The sequence below is a fragment of the Phyllobates terribilis genome, unplaced genomic scaffold (assembly GCF_046119375.1).
Source record: "Phyllobates terribilis strain yellow unplaced genomic scaffold, ASM4611937v1 Scaffold_4__5_contigs__length_816908805, whole genome shotgun sequence".
In the NCBI taxonomy this organism is placed as follows: Eukaryota; Metazoa; Chordata; class Amphibia; order Anura; family Dendrobatidae; genus Phyllobates; species Phyllobates terribilis.
This window is the reverse complement of record NW_027362764.1, coordinates 168,793,913-168,820,995: the sequence shown is the minus strand read 5'-3', so window position 1 is coordinate 168,820,995 and position 27,083 is coordinate 168,793,913. Positions and strand designations below refer to the sequence as shown.

Here is a 27,083-nt window from a genome sequence, read left to right as displayed (position 1 = left end):
CAGGCTTTGAAACTGTGGCCAATTTCCCCAACTGCATAGGTGCTGTTGATGGCAAACATGTGAGAGTTCCACCATGATCAGGATCACATTTCTTTAATTATAAGAAGTATTTTTCTGTGGTCCTGATGGCGGTGGCTGATGCACATTACAAATTTGTTGCCATTGACGTTGGTGCTTATGGCAGTACAGGGGACTCTCGGGTGTTTCGATCATCATAGATTGGGCTGAAAATTCTTGAAGATAGCAGAACGCTCCCAGCCTCAAGACCTTTGCCGGGTTCCACACATCCAGTTCCCTTTGTGATGGTATCGGATGAGGCATTTCCCTTAAACACCAACCTGCTGTGCCCATACCCACGAAGGGCACTGAATGCCCGGCGGAGGATTTTTAATTATCGGCTGAGTCGCGCACGCAGATATGTGGAATGCACCTTCGGAATCATGTGTAGTCAGTGGAGGATCTTTCACACTGCCATCCAGTTGGATACTGAGACAGTTGACAATGTAATTAAGGCATGCTGTGTACTCCACAACTATGCTTGTGAATACAGCACAGAGATAGATGAGGAGTCACAGCTGTCTGAATTAATTCCAGTTGTTAACTCGGGTCAGGGAAGGCAATCCAACTCTGGTGGCAGGGTGCAAGAAACCTTCACTGACTACTTCATGAGTCCTGAAGGTGACGTGCAATGGCAATACACCTGTGCTGGTGTTGAGCAGCCTGACCAGCAGAGAAGATCTGATGATCAGTAAAAGAAGAACTTCCAGACGATTATTTTTTTCAAAAAATGCCCAAAAATGTTTTGCTTTTTTTTTAAAAATAAATTTGGTTTAATTTTTAATCTTGTCTCCAATATTACTTCAATTGTCACCTTCTCTGTATTGTTTTAGGACCATACGTCAACGCAAAAGTGAACAACCCACACGTATCAGTGCCTGGGAATTGGCGTTACTACCTAGAGCGCTCTTCCCAAGTACTGTCTGCTAAAGTCATCACTCACCATTGTCATTTGCTTGCGCTAAGAGCAGAACTAGCAAAGAACAATGTTGAGAGTATTATCCATCCAAAACTTTGTTGTGGAAAAAAATATCCAAGTATAGTTCTAATTTAAAAACGACTGTATACAGCCGACCACACACGTAGAGTAGCTGAATAACTTTCAAAATTTAGAGTTCCCCTGACGTGTGCTATGGTCAGCGCAGATCAGGGAACCACTTTTTCAGTTAAACCCAATCCAACCACATATACACTTGAAAAGTAAAATAAACACAAATAGTTTAAATATCTTTTTTATATACATAATATAGAACGACTGTTTCAATTTTTTTTTTCAAATAAAACAAAAAACTTTTATATAAATTTTTGGGACAAACATTGCCCATAACTTCAGAATATATTACACATTGTATAGGGCAGACCTGTCATCAGTTTAGGGCCTTTAAATACGGGCAGCACCTGTAGGTTGTTTAATTATATAAAACTAAACACCTTTTCTTACAGTCCCCTACGCCTGAAGCCTGGTATAGATGACCATAAGAAAAGGTGTTTGTTAGCGCATTTTCTCATTCTCTAAAAAATTGTGTATCTAGCGACCTACAGGTGCTGTCTGTATTTGCTATGGTCCAAAAATGATGACAGGGAGGGGGGAAATCATTTAGCTAAAAATTATGAAAATCTGGGTCATAGTCGTACCCAGGAAACATTTCTTGAGAAAAGCTGCTGTTTGGGGATGGTCCTTGCCGAAGTGCTGATGCTCCAGGGGCTGGTTGGCGACCATAATTGGCTTGCGTCTCTTCAGGCCGGTATACTGCAACCTGCCCAAAACGCTGGTTTGCAGCTGCTGGTGGTGGTGGAGGCCCACTGGGATTGAACAGATTGAATATCCCAGTAAGTACGGCTGGGGGCGAGGGCATAACTGATGTCCCATCAATTGCCATGACCAGAGCGTTGGATGTAGTCATGTACATGTTCTGCTTTTCTCGTGGCATGGATCTGAGGTGGCCAGCTATGGAGAAGGCAAATTTATCCAGGTCATCTTCTTGTGCTGTCCTGTCCACAAGACTGAGGGTGCGATTAGTGAGGGCTTCAAGCACACTAGTCACACCCTCGTGACTTTTGGCCTTTTTCGGTGCCGCCCTTCTCGATGCTATGGGACGAGCAGAACCAGCCCCCTCCCAGTGGGCCTTGACACATCACCAGTAGAGCTACCAGCAGCGCTTGTAGCAGGAGCAGCAGTACTCGAACCCGGCACGACATCCACAGGACTTGAAGAAGAAGGGGCGGGACAACCAGCAGCGGACAAAACAGCAGTGGAAGTGGACGGACAAACTAATTGATCCGGTGAGGAAAGTAGAAACAAGTCCTCTGATTCCTCTGCTCCATGGTCAGTGCTTGTGTCATCTTATGGACCTGGTGTTGGGGCCCTAATATTGCCTTCAGTTCTGTATAAAATAAAAGGTAAAAAAGAAGGCATGTTAATACAACATTTTTGTAAACATTTCGACTAATAATACGTATTGGGAAATTACCTCCGCAAACCTCTGCTGCTTAACATGAAGGCCAGCTCGTCTGCAAAAGACACCTTTCTTTCACGTGACGATGAGCCACTTTTCACCAACTGGTGATACTTGACCAGGCGGTCGGTGACCGATCTCCACCTACTTTTGATATCAGCCACTGCAATAACAAAACAAAAAACAATTTATGTACTGCTTTAACAACAAAAATGCAATCACAAATATATATAAAAATATTGTACAAATCAATGAAAAAATCAAAACTTTCTAATTTCCTCTTGGGCATGTGGTTCCGCATTCACCCACTGGGGATAGATTTCCCTCAAAACAGAGGCCCAAGCGTCCTTTTTTTTGCTTATCTTTATAGATCTCACTGGCCCTGGCCCAGATTTCTGGATATTTTTCAATCTAGAGTGAATAACATACATGCAGTGAATAATTTTTGTTTAAAAAAAGGGTGGGATAAAAGAGTGAAAAACAATATATCAATATATATACAGTACAGACCAAAAGTTTGGACACACCTTCTCATTTAAAGATTTTTCTGTATTTTCATGACTATGAAAATTTTACATTCACACTGAAGGCATCAAAACTATGAATTAACACATGTGAAATTATATACTTAACAAAAAATTGTGAAACAACTGAAAATATGTCTTATATTCTAGGTTCTTCAAAGTAGGCTCATGGGATGGCATGAACGCCCCCACATGAGGTCACTTCCACTTGTGGTACAAAATCGCAGCAAATGCGCTTCAAATCTGCAAGTATTTTAACATTTTTGCGCTTTTGAAGGGTCCCAATGCAAGTCAATGGCGGCGAAAACGCCGCACTTCCGCAAAATTAATGGACATGCTTCTTATTTTTCCGCAATGATAATCCGCAGCGGAAATATCCGCAGCATGTGCACAGCACATGCGGATTATCATTGGGGACCATGGGGCACATATTACCAAGCGTTTGTTAAGCGTTTTCTCTGTGGAAATTCCGCAGTAAAAACGCTAGAAAAAACGTATAGTGGGCACGCAGTCATATACTGTACTTCTCTATATTGAAAGTGAAGATGCTACCATCATTCCTGCTATGGGTAGACGTGCACTTTTCCTCTATGACAATAATCCAAAACACATCTGTTGCATTTCTAAAGAAGAACAGGGTATACATGACATATTGATTAAAATCTTACTTATCAAAGGAGGTGTACTCATTTATGTTGAGCACTGTTTATATACTTATGACGCGCCCCTGGGCCTGCTGTGTCGCGCAGCGTCTCGCGCACGGGGGCTTACCCGGAACCGGATCAGATGAGGGTTGTAGTCTCCGAGTGGCGGGGACCCGGTCCGTGCCCAGGGGGTCAGACTCAGTGTGTGGCAGTCTTGATAGATGTTATTTGAGTGTCGACTACGCCACCCGTTGATTTGCAGCTATGGAGCTGCCGCTGCAGGGCAGACCGCTGAGGCCGGTGTAGAATTGTGCAGCGTGATAGTATAACCCCCAACGGGAGGGGTATGGCCTCAGGGCAGCTGACGTGGAAGATGGGGGTAGCAGGAACCACTCAGAGACGGTGCGGTGTAATTCAGGGTCTTTACTGGTAACAACGATAGACCCTCCCGGAGTACTTGCTAGCGAACGGGGCCTGGTCAGTCCTTGAGCAGATGGGATCTCCCCTGGCCAGGCGGAGTTGTAGGCCTCCCAAACTGACTGTACTCTTCTGGCTACCTTGCTAGAAGCGGATATAAGTAGCCCACGTCCCTGAGTGTACCGTGTGGTGCTCACCCGTATGGCCGGGGACTCGGGGCCTTCTATTGGCTTCCGCTCCACGATGGCGGTGCTGGTCCCACACGTGTGACCGTGCCTTCGGGTTTCTGGGCCTGAGGACCTGAAATCCCCTGCCGGTCGGCTTCTGCTGCTGGGTAAGAGTTAGTCCCCACAGCCTCGGACGCCGGGTCCGGTAAGAAAGCTTCTCAGTCAGGGCGAGCTCTGCAGCTGCCAGCCCCTGACTCGTAGTAGTATTGCTCCCACTGAGCTCCAGCTGTTTCTTCCTATGACTGTCTCTTGTCTCTACTCTCCTTGACTCCTCACCCTGCTTCAGCCCTGGGTTTATATAGGGGAAGTTCTTCCCCTCCCAAGACTGGGCAGGAGGTGTGGCATGCACAGGATCCCTGACCAAAGGACCTCCCACCTGCTCTCAGACGTAATATCTCTATCACTGTGGCAACCAGACCCCTGGGGTGTCACATTTATATATACACAGTAGGGTGAAAAAGGGTTTGCCCCCTTCCTGATTTCTTATTCTTTTGCATGATTGTTTCACTTAAATGTTTCAGATCCCAAAACAAATTTAAATATTAGACAAAGATAACACAAGTAACCACTGAAATGCAGTTTTTAAATGAAGGTCTATATTATTAAGGGAAAAAGAAATCCAAACATACAGGGCCCTGTGTGAAAAAGTGATTGCCCCCCCTCCCTTTAAAACATAAATTAACTGTGATTTATCACATCTTTGGGAATCTGAGTTCAATTTGACTACCCACACACAGACCTGATTTCTGCCACACCTGTTCTCAATCAAGAAATCATTTAAATAGGACCTGCCTGACAAAGTGAGGTAGACCAAAAGATCCTCAAAAGCTAGACATCATGCTGTGATCCACAAATGAGAAACAAAGTAATCGAGATCTATCAGTCTGGAAAGGGTTATAAAGTAATTTCTAAAGCTTTGGGACTCCAGAAAACCACAGTGAGAGCCATTATCCACAAATGGCGAAAACACGGAACAGTGGTGAACCTTCCCAGGAGTGGCCGGCCGACCAAAATTACCCCAAGAGCACAGCGACGACTCATCCAAGATGTTATAAAAGGCCCCACAACAACATTGAAAAAACTGCAGGCCTCACTTGCCTCAGTTAAGGTCACTATTCATGACTCCACTATAAGAAAGAGACTGGGCAAAAATGGCATGCATAGTAGAGTTCCAAGACGAAAACCACTGCTGAGCAAAAAGACCATAAAGGCCGGTCTCAGTTTTGCCAGAAAACATCTTGATGATCGCCTAGACTTTTAGGAGAACACTCTGTGGACTGACGAGACAAAAGTTGAACTTTTTGGAAGGTGTATGTCCCATTACATCTGGCGTAGAAGTAACAAAGCATTTCAGAAAAGGAACATCATACCAACAGTAAAATATGATGGTGGTAGTGTGATGTTCTGGTTCTGTTTTGCTTCTTCAGGACCTGGAAGACTTGCTGTGTTAAATGAAACCATGAATTCTGCTGTCAACCAAAGAATCCTGAAGGAGAATGTCTGGTCATCTGTCCGTGGCCTCAAACTGAAGCGCACTTGGGTTATGCAGCAGGATAATGATCCAAAACATACCAGCAAGTCCACCTCTGAATGGCTTAAGAAAAACAAAATTAAGACTTTAGAGTGGCCTTGACAAAGTACTGACCTTAATCCGATTGAGATGCAGTGGCTTGACCTTGAAAAGGAGGTTCATGCTCAGAAACCCTCCAATGTGGCAGAATTACAACAATTTTGCAAAGATGAGTGGGCCAAAATTCCTCCAGAGCATTGTAAAAGACTCATTGCCAGTTATCGAAAACGCTTGATTGCAGTTGTTGCTGCTAGGGGTGGCCCAACCAGGGGGCAATTACTTTTGCACACAGGGCCGTGTAGGTTTGATTTTTTTTTCCATTAATAATAAAGACTTTCATTTAAAACCTGTATTTTTCGCTTACTTGTGTTATCTTTGTCTAATATTTTAATTTGTTTTGTGATCTGAAACATTGAAGTGTGACAAACATGCAAAAGAATAAGAAATCAGGAAGTGGGCAAACACTTTTTCACACCACTGTATGTACATATATATATATATACATATATATATATATATATATATATATATATTGTAAAGTTGCTAACAGACAAATAGTTGATGGGAGGTATGTATCACAGAGATGGCTGTCCTCTGTGCTGTAACCCAGAGTGTTGCTCTAGTGCACATAAGCACTAAGAGGACTGTTTGGTGCAACTGGGACCAGATTACGGGTAGTTTGAGAGATGGGCAGGTCTTGCCACCCACATACCTCACCTCTGGGTGTGGTTAAGGTATAAAATGGAGGCCGTTGTTTGGCACATGGTCTGTGTGTTTGGAGGGAGAAGGCCTCCTGTGTGTTGTGGTCTCCAGACTGAGTCAGTGGACTGGATGCTACCCAGCCTGTGTGCCCACAGGACTGGCTAACCAGAGACTTTGCCTTAAGGACTTTTTACTTTGTTTTGTCTGAACTAAAGGCCGTTTGCATTCCTTTTTCTTTTGCCGGGTTTATGACATAATGAACCGACAAGGACATTTAAAGGAACATGCCTCCTGTTTGCCTCCCAACACACCTGAGTAGAACCCCCACAATATATATATACATATATATACAGTTGAAACCAGAAGTTTACATACTGTAGAGATTTGTACTCACTGAGCCGCGTTGGAGGTAGGCACAGGTTCACACAGTGATGCAGTCCGCGGGTTCAAACAAACTGGTGGTTTATTTAGTGTCCATACACCAGTGAGGAAACAAAAGTAACAGCCTTTTCCTGGCAGAAAAAGGAATAACAGAACAAAGCTCAAAATAACAAGTCCCTGCAGCACGGCCTCAGCCGTTTAAACAAAGTGCCTTCCTCCGTCTCCGCCTCAGTCAGAGTCTGAGCAGCACTTGCAAGGTCTGCTCACCTTGCCCAACACACACAGACAGACTGAGACAGGTGCAGCTGTCTTAAATCAGCCTTCCAAGACCTGGAATAGAGGTGAGTGAGCAGCTGCCCCCCCCCCCCACTCTTTAAGCTGCTCGTAAAACCTGGCCCTGTAATCCGGGCCCATTAAATTCCTCTCAGCACTAAGTGTGCTGGAGCCTGCTTCTCCGGGTCCTACATCACCGAAGCCTGCCACTTCGGGGACACATACCTCCCGTCCACGACCTGTCCGCCAGCCACCTTACAATACACTATATGAAAAGACACATATGCATGTTTTTCTCAATATCTGACATGAAATCAGAATAAACCTTTCCCGTTTTAGGTCAATTAGGATTACCATCATTTTTAATATTTGCCAAATGCCAGAATAATGAGAGAGAATGTTTTAAGGCATTTTTATTACTTACTGCAAAGTCAAAAGTTTTCATACATTTCATTAGTATTTGGTACCATTGCCCTTAAACTGAATGACTTGGGTCAAACGTTTGGGATATACTTCCACAAGCTTCTCAAAATAGTTGGTCGGAATTTGGGCCAATTCCTCCTGACAAAACTGGTGTAACTGATCCAGGTTTGTAGGTCGCCTTGATCGCACCTGCCTTTTCAGCTTTGCCCATAAATTTTCAATAGGATTGAGATCAGGGTTTTGTGATGGCCACTAGTGATGAGCGATCATGCTCATTACTCGAGATTTACGAGCATGCTCAGGTGTTTTCTGAGTATCTTCAGCGTGCTCGAGTGTTATGTTACAGTCACTCCGTGCGCTTTATTTGCGACTGTTTGACAGCTTTAATACATGTGAGGAATGCCTGTTTCTTAGGCATTCCTCACATGTATTAAAGCTTTCAAACAATCGCAAATCATGAGCATGGAGTGACTGAAACATAACACCGGAGCACGCTGAAGATACTCGGCGAGCACCCGAGCATGCTTGCCGAAAGGGTTAACAGAACATACTCGCTCATCACTAATGGCCCCTCCAAAACATTGAATTTGTTATCCTTAAGCCGCCATTTTGGCAGTATGATTTGGGTCATTGTCCATTTGGAAGACCCATTTCCGCCCAAGCTTTAACTTCCTGGCTGATGTCTTGAGATGTTGCTTCAGTATTGCCGCATAATCTTCTTTTCTCATGATGTCATCTATTTTGTGAAGTGTACCAGTCCCTCCTGCAGCAAAACAACCCCACAATATGATGCTGCCACCCCTGTGTTTCACAGTTGGGATGGTGTCATTAGGCTTCCAAGCGTCTCCCTTTTTCCTCCAAATGTAACGATGGTCATTATGCACAAAAAGTTCAGTTTTAGTTTCATCAGACCACAGGACATGTCTCCAAAAATAAAGGTCTTTATTTTTTTGTGCATTTTCAAACATTAATCTGTTTTTTTTATGTTTCTTTTGGAGTAATGGCTTCTTCCTGGCAGAGTGGCCTTTCAGCCCATGTTGATACAGTACTCGTTTCACTGTAGATATTGACACAATCTTACCAGTTTCCGCCATCATCTTCACATGGTCTTTTGCTTTTGCTTTTGTCCTTGGGTTGCTATGCTACCTGTCTCCTTCCTGAGCGGTATGATGGCTTATCATTCCCATCTTGTTTGTACTTGTGTATAATTGTTTGTACAGATGAATGAGGCACCTTCAGGGATCTTGAAATTGTACCCAAGGATGAGCCAGACAGACTTGTGCAAGTCCACAATTCTCTTCCTGATATCTTGGCTGATTTATTTAGACTTTCCCATGATGCCACACAAAGAAGCAATGTGTTTCAGGTGTGCATTAAAATACATCCACAGGTGTGTCTCTAATTAACTCAGATGTTGCCAAAAAAACTATCAGAAGCTTCCAAACACATGACATCATCATATGGGCAGTCCAGAATTGTTTAAAGGCATAGTAATCTTAGTGTATGTCAACTTTTGACATTGCAGTAAGTAATAAAAATGCATTAAAACATTCTCTCTCTCATTATTCTAGCAAATATCAATAATTATGGTAATCCTAATTGATCTAAAACGGGAAAGGTTTATTTTGATTTCATTTCAGATATTGAGAAAAACATTCATATGTGTCTTTTTATATAGTGTATGTAAACTTCTGGTTTCAACTGTATATATATATAGCCTTTTCCCATATAGCCCTTTCTCATATATTATAGAAACCTGCTAAAACCCTGGAAGGAACCCCTTCCTTGTTGGCCCAGACAGAAGCCAAGATTGTGGGTAGCAAAGTGGCAAAGTGGCAGAAACTTTGTCGCCTTTTCCAAAACAGTACAGTCGGAAAATAGTACCCAAAAATAGGTGCAGGTTCTTAGAGTTACCATGCTACCCTCGTGTCATCAAGCATGAGTCTCACGCTCGGGTCAGAGCTCAATTTAAAGCCCTGTAGGACTCCTGAGAATGGTAGGCTATATTAGGAGCTTAAACTGAACCCCTGTAGACACTGTTGGTTGGCAGACAGTGTCCAGCCCATGGCTTTGGGCTTAGGAGGGGGGGATTGTCGGAAAGCCAGTAAGGCTAGGGTTAAATCCTGGCACTACTGGTCCTGATTAGGTGCATCTGGATAGTTGACTAGAACCAGGCCATGTGTTCACTGGTCAGATAGGGGAACCTGAGCAGAGTGAGTTGTGTGGCAGTTGGAGAAAGATAAGCCAGAATCTCTCTGAGAAGAGACTGCACAGACCGTGTGCACCAAACTGCAAGTATCACTGATTTCTATGGACAATAGCTGTTTCGTGTAACCAAACTGAGACTAGCTCAGAGGTCTGAGTAACCAGTGTCTGTAAAGTTTAGGACTGTCCCATAAGGGTTGCCGTGACGTGGCGGGATGGCTTTTACATTGTTTTGATCAAAATTATATTAACTAAATACCCTTTATTATTTATCATTATTTTTATGCACTGTGCGATTTATCCATTTACTTCCAGTTATTTGGGTTTTTTCATTGTCTTTGGTTTTTCTCTGTCTAATGGCCTTATGTGAACATGCATTTACATTTTGCATGCACATCAATTTACGTTTCAGTTCAGACTCCCAGGTTTTTTCTTTAAAGTTTAGCTAGTGCCCAGACAAGGCTAGGAATTTTTTGTTTCTGATTTTCTTTTCAGTATAACCAGTGGAAATAAACAATATTCAGTGTCTAATATACAGTATAAAACCCTGTGAGTTTGTGTTCCAAGCAGCTACCCAAGAGAGTGAAACCCTATAATATACCGTCAAGGCCGAAAGTGTTGGCACCAGGGGCATAACTATCACGGTTGCAGAGATGATAACAGCGACAGGGCTCAAGCAGGTGAGGGGCCAGTTGAGGCTAATGCAAACTTCAACTGGATGTACGTCCTCAGACGCACATTCAGCTGAAGTGTATTGCGGTGCAGAGACCCGCCGGGTCTGTACGCTGCAATACACGCTGTCGGCCAATCAGAGGCCCGCAGCTGACGTCAGCATGCACGTGACTGGGGTGCATATCAGTGACATCATGCACTTCCATCACTTGCACGCTGAAGTCAATTTACGGCTTCAGAAGATGACGCCGCACAGTGAGGAGCAGAGGGAAGGTGAGAAGAATAAAAAACAAATATTTGCATTAAAGAACAGCGGCAGAATGAAGGACATATATACCAGAATAGGGGAAATATATACCAGGATAGGGGAGATATATACCAGGATAAGGGATATATATACCAGGATAAGGGACATATATACCAGGATGGGGGATATATATACCAGGATGGGGCTCAGGGTCAGGGACATATATACCAGGATGAGGACCAGGATAAGGGACAAGCATACCAGTATGGGGGATATATATACCAGCGTGAGGAACATATATACCAGGATGGAGGACATGTATGTAGGTGTATATATATATATATATATATATATATATATATATATATATATATATATATATATACAGTACAGACCAAAAGTTTGGACACACCTTCTCATTTAAAGATTTTTCTGTATTTTCATGACTTTGAAAATTGTATATTCACACTGAAGGCATCAAAACTACGAATTAACACATGTGGAATTATATACTTAACAAAAAAGTGTGAAACAACTGAAAATATGTCTTATATTCTAGGTTCTTCAAAGTAGCCACCTTTTGCTTTGATGACTGCTTTGCACACTCTTGGCATTCTCTTGATGAGCTTCAAGAGGTAGTCACCGGAAATGGTTTTCACTTCACAGGTGTGCCCTGTCAGGTTTAATAAGTGGGATTTCTTGTCTTATAAATGGGGTTGGGACCATCAGTTGTGTTGTGCAGAAGTCTGGTGGATACACAGCTGATAGTCCTACTGAATAGACTGCTAGAATTTGTATTATGGCAAGAAAAAAGCAGCTAAGTAAAGAAAAACGAGTGGCCATCATTACTTTAAGAAATGAAGGTCAGTCAGTCCGAAAAATTGGGCAAACTTTGAAAGTGTCCCCAAGTGCAGTTGCAAAAACCATCAAGCGCTACAAAGAAACTGGCTCATATGAGGACCGCCCCAGGAAAGGAAGACCAAGAGTCAACTCTGCTTCTAAGGATAAGTTTATCCGAGTCACCAGCCTCAGAAATCGCAGGTTAACAGCAGCTCAGATTAGAGACCAGGTCAATGCCACACAGAGTTCTAGCAGAAGACACATCTCTTCAACAACTGTTAATAGGAGACTTTGTGCAGCAGGCCTTCATGGTAAAATAGCTGCTAGGAAACCACTGCTAAGGACAGGCAACAAGCAGAAGAGACTTGTTTGGGCTAAAGAACACAAGGAATGGACATTAGACCAGTGGAAATCTGTGCTTTGGTCTGATGAGTCCAAATTTGAGATCTTTGGTTCCAACCACCGTGTCTTTGTGCAACGCAGAAAAGGTGAACGGATGGACTCTACATGCCTGGTCCCCACCGTGAAGCATGGAGGAGGAGGTGTGATGGTGTGGGGGTGCTTTGCTGGTATTCATCTCTTTCAGACAAAGTTGTTTGGTAGGACATCGCTAACGCGGTCAACCCTTTTAAATTGAGGTATTGGTAAAGACAGTTTGGTAGCTTTAGGGTGGTTACTAGTATACCTGAGTAAGCTGTTATGGTCAGTAGGTTTTTGTATAGGTCAGTTAACATATCTATCGATATGCATAGTAAAGCATATATCGCGATCACTGAAGTTAATTAAATCGAAAAATGTATTGAACAGCCGTAAGTCCCTGTTCCAAATGGAAAATGTATCATCTATATATTCGTTACCACACTCTGGCATATTGGAATAGGGAGTGACTATGAATGCATTTGCCTTCAAAATGGGACGTAAAACAATTTGGGTAAGGGGGGCCACATTGGACCCCATAGCTGTTCCTTTAAGTTGAAGGTAGAATAAAAAATAATTCTGATATAAAATGAGACGCATTAAATTAGTACAGAAGGAGACTTGATTAGGTGAAAATGTGGTAGATTGTAATAGTGTAGTGACCGATGCTAAACTATCCTCGTGTCGAATAGATGTGTATAAACTATTTACGTCTTAAGTTATTAAAAGACTGTAACCGGAGATATTATTTAAAGATCTAATAATAGTCAAAATGTGTGACGAGTCCAGAATGAACGATTTTGTTGTCTTAAACAAAGGGGTATCTGTTCGAGATAAATGACAAATGGAGAAAGAATAGAATCCATAGTGGCTACAATAGGACCCGTGGAGGTGAATGTAGATTTTTGTGTATTTTAGGCAAGGTGTAAAAAACCAGGGCCATTGAGTTAGATTTATGTAGGAAGTATTTTTGTCAATCACCTGCAAGTGTAAATATTGATCCAAGATCCTCTTTTCTCTCACATACTTTGTATGCTCCACTTCCGGTCTTTAACCCCACTTCAGTCCTTCTGGCGCCTCCTATTTCTCTCTTTTCTCTCACACATACTTTTTATGTCCCACATTCGGTCATTTGCCACACTTCCGTCCTGTTGTGTGACTCTCTATGCCCTATGTCTGGTGCCAGCCACTCTCCCCCTCTTTCACTTCACTTCTGGTTCGTGCTGACTATTTAAGCTGTATGTGCTGACGTTTACCACACCTCACAGCAGCATATATCTGCCTGCACCTCTCGTCTGGTAAATACTCATGTTCACGGTGCATGCCTATTTTACTCTATACTCTCCTTTGATTTTGTGACACCAGTATTTTTAGCTCTCCTTTTTATCTCCACTTCAAGTTTTTGGGTGCATGTTTCATCTATTGGTTCCATTTCCCATTCCTATAGAGTGCTTACTATGTTATATCCTATTTGCACTTACCTTTTACTTGTATATCCTATGTCCTACAAACTATTTGGAACATATGTATTACCTCTATTGCTGCCATATATTTGTAGCACCCTGAGGATTCGGCTGCTACAGGGGTATTGCACCTCAACCCAGAGGTGTGGTATTCCACTCCCGGGTAAGGATGGAGTGTGGAACTGAGCTCAGTTAGCTGCATGCACTACATACATCCCATTTCCGAGGGACAGACCGATGGTACTCCCACTAGGTATATGTGCAGGTACGACAGTGTCTGTCCCTGGCTGGAGTGGGAGGGGGGGTGGAACATCCCAGTAGTGTAGGGGCAGATAGGGGGAGCAGTCTGGGTAATGCTAGGAGCTCATTGGGTGCTGGTCACCTGAGCTCACACATAGAGGGAGTATATAAGGTGGGAACCATCTTAGATCAGGGTCAGTCTTCTGTAGAGGGTTAGTGAGTCCTGAGAGAGGTCCAGGAGCGCCTGTAGAAAGAAGAGAGAGGAGAAGAGAAGGACCCAGAGGGGGAGAAGAAGGAACCCCAAGAACCCAGAATTAGACCAGAAGGGTGAAGGGTTGGCACGCAAGGGAACCGGATCCCAAATTAGTGGAGGAGAGAAACAACCCTCAGCTAAGAACCGGAGGCTGCGACATTACATGTGGAGCAGCCCCTCACTAAGTCCACTAAGAAGGCACACCGGGTATAGGGTCAGGGAACCCCGGAGAGGTGCACCCACCAAGAGGCCCGAGGGAGCCGGATACAAGTGGACCCCTGGTGAGAAAGGCCAGTAGAGAGGACAGTCAGAAAGGGAGCTCAGGACCACGCTCCAGAATTGCTTGGGGGTTGGCCGAGTCCAGGACCTGGTGGACGCAGCACGGCTCGGGCGGTCACTCAAGGCCAGAGTGACCAACAGAACAGCAGTAAGTAAAAACCCTGAACTGCACAGCCCGACTCTGAGTCTTCTTACCATCCACACTGCACCACCACTACCACCATCCTCTACACCTGACCCCCTGAGGCTATACCCCTCCCGTTGGGGGTTATACTACCCGAAGCTGCACACATACCACCAGCCTCAGCGGACCCTGCTGCAGCGGCGGCCGTATTGACCGCAAATCAACGGGTGGAGTAGTCGACACTAAGAACACTAACAACATCTGTAAAGACTGCCACACACTGAGCTTGACACCCTGGGCACGGACCGGGTCGCAGCCACTCGGAGACTACAACCCCCATCTGATCCGGCTCCGGGTATCCCTAACAACATGGCCCAGGGGGCGCGTCAACTTTGGCGTAGTCGGCAGGATAACGTGCCCGCAACAACCGGGTACTGCGTGCCTGAAGAAAAGTTCACCGTTACCTCAAAAAGAAGTCTCCCGCCGGTTCCGGAGGGTCCCCGCCAACGGACCCCATCACAGGTCGTTTCCCGCCGGTTGTCCGCCATTTGCAGCTTTTTCCCGCCATCCATGGAGTTTCCCGCCACTGGGAGACGATTCCCGCCATTTCCAAGGATTTCCCGCCTTGGAAGAGCGGACGCCATTATGGGCGTGCCAGAGGGTGGCAAAAGGCCACCTCCCATCGTGGGCCAGGTCGAAGAATGGCGCCAAAAGCGGAAACCGCGCCCACCAACAGAGACTGTGATGCTGGAAGTGTCCATCAGCGTGAGAGAACTGCCCCTGGAACTGACAATCACTAAGTTGCCCCGGGACCACCCTCAATGTGGGCGGAGACAGAACAAAAGAACGAAGATGGGTGCAGCCTGGAGGAGTCTGGAGAGAGCGCACCCGGAGACAAGAAGTCTGGAGGAGAGTCCAGAGAAAGCGTACCCGGAGATGGAGGGAAAGACAGGCAGCACCGACCCAGTGGTCAGGAGCCTGCTGCAAGCAACAACCCCACTAGGCTTAGTGGAGATCCTAGCACAGCTCCCCCGAGACCGGGAGTGTGCACAGACCGCGCTGGAGGGCCTCGCACGGAGGATGGCCCAAGTGCAGCAAGACACGCTGACGGAGTGGAGCCGTGAGATGGCCCAGCAGACCGGAACCCGTCAGCGGAGCACGCCGCCCGAGACGAGGAGACAGACCGCCTCTGAGGATGGCGCAGGAGGAATGAAGGCAGGAGACGGCGCCGAGAAGGGAGCTGAACGGACGGAGGCAGGTAAAGGGGACGTCTCTACCCCGAGCCGAGAAACCGAGTACCTGTCCCAGCTCCCCGTCGCAGAGCCCGAAATTTCCCCTGCCGTGCCCGTCGCTGCATCGTCACCGTGCCAGACTAGGCCTCAAGCAGAAGCCGCGGCCGCGACCCCTGTGACGTCACGCGCCTCAACCCTGAGCGCGGCAAAGCAGGAAACACCACCGGCCTGGTCGCAAGGTCTAGTACCCCCGGGCGCCGCAGTACCAATAGCGCCCCCTACCTCCGCGGAGCCACCGGCCTGGTCGCTGGGCCAAGTAACCCCGGGCGCCGCCGTCTTCACGGTGCCCTTTACGTTCAGGGTACCCCAGGCTTGGTCGCAAGGCCTGGCGAACCCGGGCGCCGCCTCCACCACCGCGCCCTCAACATCTAGAGTGCCACACCTGGGTGAAGACTTGTTTGCCCAGCACACGTGCCCGTATGGGCAGCCCTTTGTGTGGCCACCGGAGTACCACCATCCCCGACTCCGGAAAGAAAGACTCCTAGATGAGCCCCTGATTCCGGTTCCGAAGCCCGTTAAGAGGACCCCGCTCCCGCTGGAAGAAGCGCAGTTCGAGTGGGACCCCACCGGAGGAGACCTCATGGGATTCACCCAAGAAACGCGGGCGGCCGCAGCTGAGCGTGCGGAGTGCTGCCGGCAGCAGTTAGAGGTCTTCGACCGGGAGAGGAGAGAGAGGCGGGTCCGAGAGCAGCGGCTGCAGGAACAGAGCGCAGAGCAGAAGAGCCGGACCAGGAGGAACCCCCGTGCAGCCCACGGTCCCCGTGCCACCGGGACTGTAATTAAATTCCAACTGCAGCACGGTTGGGGTTTCATCAGAGACCATCACACCCCCGGCGACGTCTTTGTCACCCGCAGAGACGTTGAAAGTCATCTGCCGGAGGGACACAGAGGTCGTGACCTATATGTAGGGGACGAGGTCACGTTCACCCGGCACAAGTGTGCCAAAGGACCCTACGCCCTCCATGTACATCGCCTGACGGAGGAGGAGCTGCGGTGTGAGGAGGAGCAAGAGGACCCGGACGGGTCTGAAGAAGGAGCAGGAGGACGCCGTCATTAAAGTACGGTAAAGAGACTGTACATAGTTACCCGTCAGGGTATAAGAACTGTTACTGCTGCTAGTTAAAATATAGTCCCCGTTGGGACCAGCAAATTGAACTGAAACCCGTGTGTCCCTATTCCCACTGACCGAGGACTGAGAGCGGTCATTCCTTTCCTAATACCTGGCCGAGGACTGAGAGCGGCCATATTTCCCCTTGTATATAGTTGCGCTTTTTAAGGCGCCCCCCTACTGGTTTTATAGGAAAGCCGTGTTTTTCTACCAGAGACTGTGGCACTTTACCCGGTCACAATTTGCACCGTGGCCGGAGGCACAAGAAAGTTTATGATATATATATAATGTTTTATATGTTTATGATGTTTATGAAAAAAATTGTATGTTTGTGGATGTTTTGTTTTCTTACAGCCCGCGAGGACGTGCTGTGATTTACCAGGGGGGAATGTAGCACCCTGAGGATTCGGCTGCTACAGGGGTATTGCACCTCAACCCAGAGGTGTGGTATTCCACTCCCGGGTAAGGATGGAGTGTGGAACTGAGCTCAGTTAGCTGCATGCACTACATACATCCCATTTCCGAGGGACAGACCGATGGTACTCCCACTAGGTATATGTGCAGGTACGACAGTGTCTGTCCCTGGCTGGAGTGGGAGGGGGGGTGGAACATCCCAGTAGTGTAGGGGCAGATAGGGGGAGCAGTCTGGGTAATGCTAGGAGCTCATTGGGTGCTGGTCACCTGAGCTCACACATAGAGGGAGTATATAAGGTGGGAACCATCTTAGATCAGGGTCAGTCTTCTGTAGAGGGTTAGTGAGTCCTGAGAGAGGTCCAGGAGTGCCTGTAGAAAGAAGAGAGAGGAGAAGAGAAGGACCCAGAGGGGGAGAAGAAGGAACCCCAAGAACCCAGAATTAGACCAGAAGGGTGAAGGGTTGGCACGCAAGGGAACCGGATCCCAAATTAGTGGAGGAGAGAAACAACCCTCAGCTAAGAACCGGAGGCTGCGACATTACATGTGGAGCAGCCCCTCACTAAGTCCACTAAGAAGGCACACCGGGTATAGGGTCAGGGAACCCCGGAGAGGTGCACCCACCAAGAGGCCCGAGGGAGCCGGATACAAGTGGACCCCTGGTGAGAAAGGCCAGTAGAGAGGACAGTCAGAAAGGGAGCTCAGGACCACGCTCCAGAATTGCTTGGGGGTTGGCCGAGTCCAGGACCTGGTGGACGCAGCACGGCTCGGGCGGTCACTCAAGGCCAGAGTGACCAACAGAACAGCAGTAAGTAAAAACCCTGAACTGCACAGCCCGACTCTGAGTCTTCTTACCATCCACACTGCACCACCACTACCACCATCCTCTACACCTGACCCCCTGAGGCTATACCCCTCCCATTGGGGGTTATACTACCCGAAGCTGCACACATACCACCAGCCTCAGCGGACCCTGCTGCAGCGGCGGCCGTATTGACCGCAAATCAACGGGTGGCGTAGTCGACACTAAGAACACTAACAACATCTGTAAAGACTGCCACACACTGAGCTTGACACCCTGGGCACGGACCGGGTCGCAGCCACTCGGAGACTACAACCCTCATCTGATCCGGCTCCGGGTATCCCTAACAACATGGCCCAGGGGGCGCGTCATATTCACTTTACAATGGTTCTTCTTACCTCATTATGTGGCCAGTTTTACGTTCACATATACATGTGTTTACATAAATAGAATCTTTTTTTATTTTTATGTTATGTATATTTATCATGTAATATTCATTTGGCATATATTTCTTATTATGTCACATCCTTTCTCTACTCACCTTCCTTGTCCTACCCTATTTTCTAACATGATTAGGCACAGGTATATTTCCATATACGATAATTTCTCTGCAATGGCTTTCACCTTATTATTTGGCCTTTTATATGTTATTTGTTCACTTAAGCATGTAATGAAGTTTTTTTCTTTCACCTATTCATTATGTATCTACACATCTATCATGTCATATTAATTGTGTCTGTTCATTTACAATTGTGATATCTTTTGTACATATTTACTTTTTCCTGTTTTTTTATGCAAATTAGCATCATGTGGCTTAGTTTTTTTTTTATTGTATATACTAGCTATTGAACCCGTTCTACGCCCGGGTGGTGAGCATTTTTATTTGTATATGGTCCCCTATCCTGGTATATGCTCCCCAATCCTGGTCCCCCATCCTGGTATATGCTCCCCATTGCGGTCCATGCTTCCCCATCCTGGACCATGCTCCCCCCATCCTGGTATATGCTCCCCCCATCCTGGAATATGCTCCCCCATCCTGGTATATGGTCCCCAATCCTGGTCTCCCATCCTGGTATATACTCTCCCTTCCTGGTCCATGCTCCCCCATCCTGGTATATGCTCCCCAATCCAGGTCCCCATCCTGGTATATTTTCCCCCATCCTGGTCCATGCTCCCCCAACCTGGACCATGGTCCCCCATCCTGATATATGCTCCCCCATCCTGGAATATACTCCCCAATCCTGGTCCCCTATCCTGGTATATGCACCCCCATCCTTGTATATGCTCCATCATTCTGGTATATGCTCCCCCCATTCTGGTATATGCTCCCCCTATTCTGGAATATGCTCCCCACATCCTGGAATATCCTCCCCAATCCTGGTCCCCCATCATGATATATTCTCCCCCATCCTGGTATATAGTCCCCTATCCTGGTATATGCTCCCCAATCCTGGTTCCCCATCCTGGTATATGGTTCCCCATCCTGGTCCCCCATCCTGATATTTCTGCCCCCATCCTGGAATATGCTCCTCCATCCTGGGATATTCTCCCCCATCCGGGTATTTTTGCCCCCATCCTGGTATATGCTCCCCCATCTATCTTAGTATATGCCCCCCATCCTGGTTCCCGATCCAGGTATATGTCCCTCCCATCCTGGTATTTGTGACCCCATACTAGTATATGTTCCCCCATCCTAGTATATGCTCCCCCATCCTGGTATATGTCCATCCCATCCTGGTATATGTCCATCCCAACCTAGTATATGCTCCCCCATCCTAGTATATGCTCCCCCATCCTGGTATTTGTGCCCCCATCCTGGTATTTGTGCCTCCATCCTGGTATATGCTCCCCCATCTTGGTATATGCTCCCTCATCCTGCTCCCCCATCCTGGTATTTGCACTCCCATACTGGTATTTGCGCCCCCATACTGGTATTTGCATCCCCATACTGGTATATGCTCCCCCATCCTTGTATTTGTGCCCCCATCCTGGTATATGCTTCCTCATCCTGTTATGTGTGCCCTTATCCTGGTATTTGTGCCCTTATCCTGGTATTTGTGCCCCCATCCTGGTATTTGTGCCTTCATCCTGGTGGTATATGTCCCTCCCATCCTGGTATATGTCCCTCCCATCCTGGTATATGCTCACCCATTCATTAATAAATTAAATAAAAAAACACTACTACTCACCTTTCCATCACTGCCCTGCAGCGCTTCACCTGGGTTATTTTACTAAAATAGCGCCGGAATCAGCACCTGCACATACCGCGCTGTCCAGTGTCATTTTGTTGAAGACACACTGCAAATGTGCCTTCACTACATTGGCGCACATGAGCTGAATTTGACGCCTCACTCCTCTCCCGGCCCGAACAAAGGCGCCGCAGCCACACTCCTCCCGGGCAGGTATGTGCTTATGGTGCCAGAGATCGCAGTAAGCGTTCAGTGCCTACGCATACCGCGATCTCAGGTGCCACACTCCTCATCCCTATCTGGGATGTGGATGTGTTCCTTCTGTCTGGGGCCAGACTGCACAGGCGCATTGCACAGGCGCAGTCTATAGAAACTTCGGGCAGACAGACACATCCCTGGTTATATTATAGATTTTACAAGGTCTGTGGACCGAAACATTGGCACTTTCTGTTATTCAGACATATTTCTGCATTTTCTTCTAATAAATTTGACTCATATTGGACTACTTGAGTGCCGTGGTACAGGGCTGGCTCCACATTTTCGAAAGAGACTCAGTGGACCCCTTTAACACATACGACAATTCATGATGCACAGATAAGAAATATAGGAATAGTAAAATGCCAAAGATTTCACTTACTTCTTACATTACATGAGTGATATCCATTTTAAATTCTACAATAGCCCAGAAACCGGCGAATATTCTATGATTCTATTAGAAAAAACTTTTTGACAGTTAGGGTGATTAATGAGTGGAACAGGCTGCCACGAGAGGTGGTGAGTTCCCCTTCAATGGACGTCTTCAAACAGAGGCTGGACAGACATCTGTCTGAGATGATTTAGTGAATCCTGCTTTGAGCAGGGGGTTGGACCAGATGACCCAGGAGGTCCCTTCCAACTCTACCATTCTATGATTCTATGATTCTATCCTTGCAGCGCACAGTGCAGACCGGACAGTATAGTCCTCCATACAGTATTATGGACACCACACAGTCCTCCATACAGTATTATGGGCACCACATAGTCCTCCATACAGTATTATGGGCACCACATAGTCCTCCATACAGTACTATGGCCACCACATAGTCCTCCATGCAGAATAATGGACTCCATATATTGCTCCATACAGTATAATGAGCCCCATATAATTCTCCATACAGAATAACGGACCCTATATAATGCTCCATACAGAATAATGGACCCCATATAATGCTCCCTATATAATGGGCCCCATATAATGCTCTATACATAATAGGCCCCATATATTGCTCCATACAGAATAATGGGCCCCATATATTGCTCCATACAGAATAATGGGCACCATATAATACTCCCTACATAATAGGCCCCATATAATGCTCCCTACATAATGGGCCCCATATAATGCTCCCTACATAATGGGCCCCATATAATGCTCCCTACATAATGGGCCCCATATAATGCTCCCTACATAATGGCCCAATATAATGCTCCATACATAATAGGCCCCATATAATGCTCCCTACATAATGGGCCCCATATAATGCTCCCTACATAATGGGCCTCATATAATGCTCCCTACATAATGGCCCAATATAATGCTCCATACATAATAGGCCCCATATAATGCTCCCTACATAATAGGCCCGATATAATGCTCCCTACATAGTAGGCCCCATATAATGCTCCATACATAATAGGTCCCATATAATGCTCCATACATAATAGGCCCCATATAATGCTCCATACAGTATAATAGACCTCATATAATGCTCCATACAGAATAATGGACCCCATATAATGCTCCATACAGAACAGGCCCCATATAATGCTCCATACATAATAGGCCCCATATAATGCTCCATACATAATAGGCCCCATATAATGTTCCATACAGTATAATAGACCTGATATAATGCTCCATACAGAATAATGGACCCCATATAATGCTCCATACAGAACAGGCCCCATATAATGCTCCATACATAATAGGCCCCATATAATGCTGCATACATAATAGGCCCCATATAATGCTCCATGCATAATAGGCCCCATATAATGCTCCATACATGATGGGCCCCATATAATGTTCCATACATAATAGGTCCCATATATTGCTCCATACATAATAGGCCCCATATAATGCTCAATACAGTATAATATGCCCTGTTATGCTCATAGCAGAGGATGCGCTGTAGTGACATCATCGCGCCATCTGCCCTGAAACATCACAAGTCAGAAGACGCCAAAGAAGCTGGAGCTGCGAGAAACAAGGAGAGGTAAGTATTGCATGCGGGGGTACCCATTCGCGGGCACTGGCACCGCGCCCCCCGACTCACTGGCCCTATAGCACGCTGGTTCAGGGCCCAGGCACCTGCCCTGGGGGGCTTGGTGCTGACGCCGGCCCTGCAGTGGTATTCCATTATACCACTAGTGGGGTGCACTCTACCCCATCCCACTTCCTCCCCAACCTCACCCCCACACTCATCCCATCCCTAACCCATCTCTTCAACCTATCACTTCTGGTACTTTCCCCACTGCCTTCAAACATGCCACAATCACGCCCATCCTCAAAAAGCCATCCCTCGACCCAACCGCCTTGTTCCGCCATCGCCTCGTATCGCTGCTCCCATTTGCCTCCAAACTCCTTGAGCAACACGTTCACGCTGAACTTTCCTCCCATTTCTCATCTAACTCTCTCTTCGACAACCGACTATCCGGCTTCCGCCCCCACCATTCTACAGAAACTGCCCTTACCAAAATCGCCAATAACTTACTTACAGCCAAAGCTAACAGACAATTCTCTGTACTCCTTCTTCTTGACCTGTCCTTTGCTTTCGATACAGTTGACCACTGCCTCTACAGATCCTCTCTTCCTTTGGCGGTGAAGACCTTGCCCTATCTTGGATCTCCTCATACCTTTCTAACCACACATTTAGCGTCTCCCACTCCCACACTACCTCCTCACCCCGCCCCCTCTCTGTTGGAGTCCCTCCAGGCTCTGTCGTAGGACCCCTACTCTTCTCAATCTATACCCTTGGCCTGGGACAGCTCATAAAATCTCATGGCTTCCAGTACCATCTGTACGCTGATAACACCCAGATCTACCTTTCTGGCCCAGATGTCACCTCTCTGCTGTCCAGAATCCCAGCATGTCTAGCAGCCATATCCTCCTTCTTCTCCTCTCACTACCTCAAGCTCAATGTGGACAATACTGAACTCATTATCTTTGCCCCATCTCGCAAATCTTTCCCACCTGATCTTTCTATCACAATAAATGACATCACTCTTTCCAGCTGTACCGACAATCTGCTGCCTCGGAGTAATCCTTGACTCTGCCCTGTCCTTCAAACCCCACATCCAAGCTCTCGCCACCTCCTGTCGCCTCCAGCTCAAAAATATTTCCAGAATCCTTCCTTTCCTCAACCCTCAATCTACTAAACTGCTTGTGCATGCCCTCATCATCTCCCTCCTCGACTACTGCAACATCCTCCTCTGTGGCCTACCTGTTAACACTCTTGCACCACTCCAGTCTATCCTCAACTCTGCTGCACGACTGGTTCATCTCTAGCCTCGCTACTCCTCTGCTACCCCCCTTTGCAAATCCCTTCACTGGCTCCCATTTCCCCAGCATATCCAGCTCAAACTACTAACACTGACCTACAAAGCCATCCATAACTTCTCTCCTCCATACATCTCTGAACTAATCTCCCAATATATTCCCTCACATAACCTCCGGTCCTCGCAAGACCTCCTTCTCTCCTCCACACTTATTCGTTTCTCACGCAATCGCCTCCAAGATTTCTCCCGAATATCCCCAGTCCTATGGAATTCTGTGCTTCAACACGTCTGATTATCCACCACACCTGGATCCTTCAGACGGAACCTGAAAACCCATCTCTTCAAACAAGCTTACAGCCTGCCATGACCTTGCTTGCTGCCACCCCTAACAACACCGGAGCTACTGCAACCCCTCAACCTACTGTCTCCTTCCCCATTCCTGTAGAATGTAAACCCACAAGGGCAGGGTCCTCTGTACCAGTCAATCATTGTTAGCCTGTTTACTGTAAGTGATACATGTACTTGGTATGTAACCCCTTCTTATGTACAGAGCCATGGAATCAATGGCGCTATAGAAATTAATAATAATAATATACCGTGAAGTCTTCCTAAAACTGAGCACCAGTTTCCTTAGAGTGCCTGCCATTATTTTTCTACTTATTTTTTCAGACTGTCCTGGAATTTCTTGACGGTTGGCAATCTTGGTCCTTTTGCATCAAGTGCCGTGGGGGGAGGCTCCTGCTGTAGGAGGAATAGCTGATCACCCTGAACAAAGATTTTTTTCCTTTTCTTTCTTTTTATTTTTATACAAATTTCTCAGTATGAATTTGCAATGAGAAACAAAATAGAATCAAAGGGATTAGTTTGAGAAGGTGAGTGGTGAGATTATTTTATGTTTAGTGTTTCTTTATGGTCAAACAGTAGAAATCATAGCATAACATTATTAATGTAAACTTTTATAGCACTATTAATATATTTATTGTTGCTGCTTTGGTTCCATAGAAGAGACAGGGATAAAACCATCAAAGAAATCATCAAAGAACTGACTAAGGCAAAGAAAACATTCTCTGGCAGTGGTTCATACATTTATCTTTCTCTTTCCCCAATAAAATACAAGTTAAAATGCATGTAAAGCCGGTTTTAAAAAAACTGTGAAACACGCACCATTCTCACAGTGGAAGATCCAGGCCAACCACTGAGTCTCCTGAACTCAGCTAACTGCTTCATGGGCATATATAAAGCAGTTAGCCCAGTCCAGGAGATTGGGCGGTTGGCCAAGTCTTCCAATGGCCATTTTCCTATTTAGTTTAATCAAAGAGAAACAGATTTAGGAACACCCAAATAAAGCTTTTTGGAGGGTCGTAGCAGCTGAAAGTAGCTGTAGGTCTTTGGCAACAAATGCTACCAGGAGAAGGATCTATGGGCTGGATGGGTTACCTACGTGAGACACCAAAAACAATAAAAGGATAGGTAGATGGCCAGCAGAAACAAGCTCGTTGGAATTCTCATGGACTAGTGTGGTTCTCTACATGTAAAGAAACAGGCGCTTTTTTATTTAATTTTGATGAATCTTCTTAAAATCCAAACTGTTCCTGCCTGTTCTGAATGTGTGGCTGTGGCTACAAGCATGAGAGTTTTGGTCGATTCTGTACTTCCAGCTGTATCCTAAGTAATCTGTTGGCTTTTTTTGTTTGTTTCTTGCTTTGCTTATTACAATGTCTGAATAATATTAATCAAGTAAACCTACACTTTACAACAAATTACATTAGCCAGTCTGTATAATCTTTTCTGAAAATGTTAATCCCACTGTCATATTATACCGTGATCATACTGTCAAGAATGACTCTTAAAAGTGGCTAGAAAATGAATATTGATGTGTCTTACAGAGGAGGATCAGGATGTCTGCTAGCAAAGCTTTTGCATATGTGTGACCCCCGGTCAGTGAGATGCAGGTGTACTGGCCAGTTCTACTCATCACTAGATCATTGTCTTCAGCCAGTTTTCCCATCCCGTCGCTTCCCACATCCATTAATCTTTAATGACAATCCCACTCAATCCTAAATAAAAGCAAGCTGAGCGAATGAACTTGTGACCTTCCCTATTATACAGTCAAATAAGAATTCTTGGCATTATATATTAATTAAGTCATATTTTACACTTTGAAAAGATACGGTAACATGTAAGATTTACGTGATTGAGAGTATGTGGGTGATATACGTTGCCGGAGGATATTCAGCAATATTGTTATAAAATACATGAATTTAGAAATCAGTGAACATCTTCACCTGTATTGAGTGAGGTCGAGCATGTCTAGAATTCGGCAAATCACATACTCACAGCCATGTGACCATCCACTCTTGCCGGCAATACCGGAGAATCCTTACAGCATGTGGTGCATACACTGTAAGGATTCAGTAGTCTGCGTCACATACTGATTGCATATTTTTATCAGAAGACCCCATTAAACCCTTTACCTCCCAAGGCTGTTTGCACGTTAATGACCAGGCCAAGTTTTACAATTCTGACCAGTGTCACTTTATGAGGTAATAACTCTGGAACACTTCAATGGATCATACTGATTCTGAGACTGTTTTTTCGTGACATATTGTACTTCATGATAGAGGTAAAATTTATTCGATCTGACTTGCGTTTATTTGTGAAAAAAACTGAAATTTAGTGAAAATTTTGAAAATGTTTCAATTTTCAAACTTTGAATTCGTATGCCTTTAAATCGGAGAGATATGTCACACAAAACAGTTAATGAATAACTTTTTCCACATGTCAAATTTCAGCAAAATTTTGGAAATAGACCCCCCCAAGGAATTTATCTAGATGTGTGGTGAGCACCTTCAACCCCCAGGTGCTTCACAGAAAATTATAATTTGTTGTGAAAATAAAACAAATTACAATTTTTTTTTACAAAAAAATTATTTTAGCCCAAAAAAATTATTTTTGCAAGAGTAGAAAATAGACCTCAAAATCTTTTGTGCAATTTCTCCTGACTACGCTGATACCCCATATGTGGGAGAAAACTACTGAATGGATGAAGTGATGTTTGGAATGCAGACTTTGATGGAGTGATCTGTGGGCATCATGTCGCGTTTACAGAGACCCTGATGTGCCTAAACAGTGGAAATGCCCCACAAGTGACCCCATTTTAATTTTGGAACTGATCTACTGTTTCCTGGTATGTGAATTTTATAATGTAGTGGCATACATAAGTTGTGTAGTGTTCGTCAGGATGGCATACGTGAGTTGTGTAAGTCAGAAATTAATTTAGTAGTCCATGGATGTGTGGTACAGTCTGAAGCATTTGTGGCACCCCAGGGG

At 45.7% G+C, this 27,083-nt stretch overlaps 1 long non-coding RNA gene across 1 annotated transcript in view; it reads right to left on the bottom strand.

Moving 5' to 3' along the window:
• Window positions 1–1,557: 1,557 nt before the first annotated feature.
• Window positions 1,558–27,083, bottom strand: part of LOC141264284 (uncharacterized) — a 175,395-nt gene continuing 149,869 nt past the window's right edge. The window contains exons 2-3 of the long non-coding RNA XR_012319875.1: window positions 2,529–2,676; window positions 1,558–2,441 (exon numbers count right to left, since the gene is read on the bottom strand). This is a non-coding gene — a long non-coding RNA (uncharacterized lncRNA). The remainder of the gene's footprint in view (window positions 2,442–2,528; window positions 2,677–27,083) is intronic.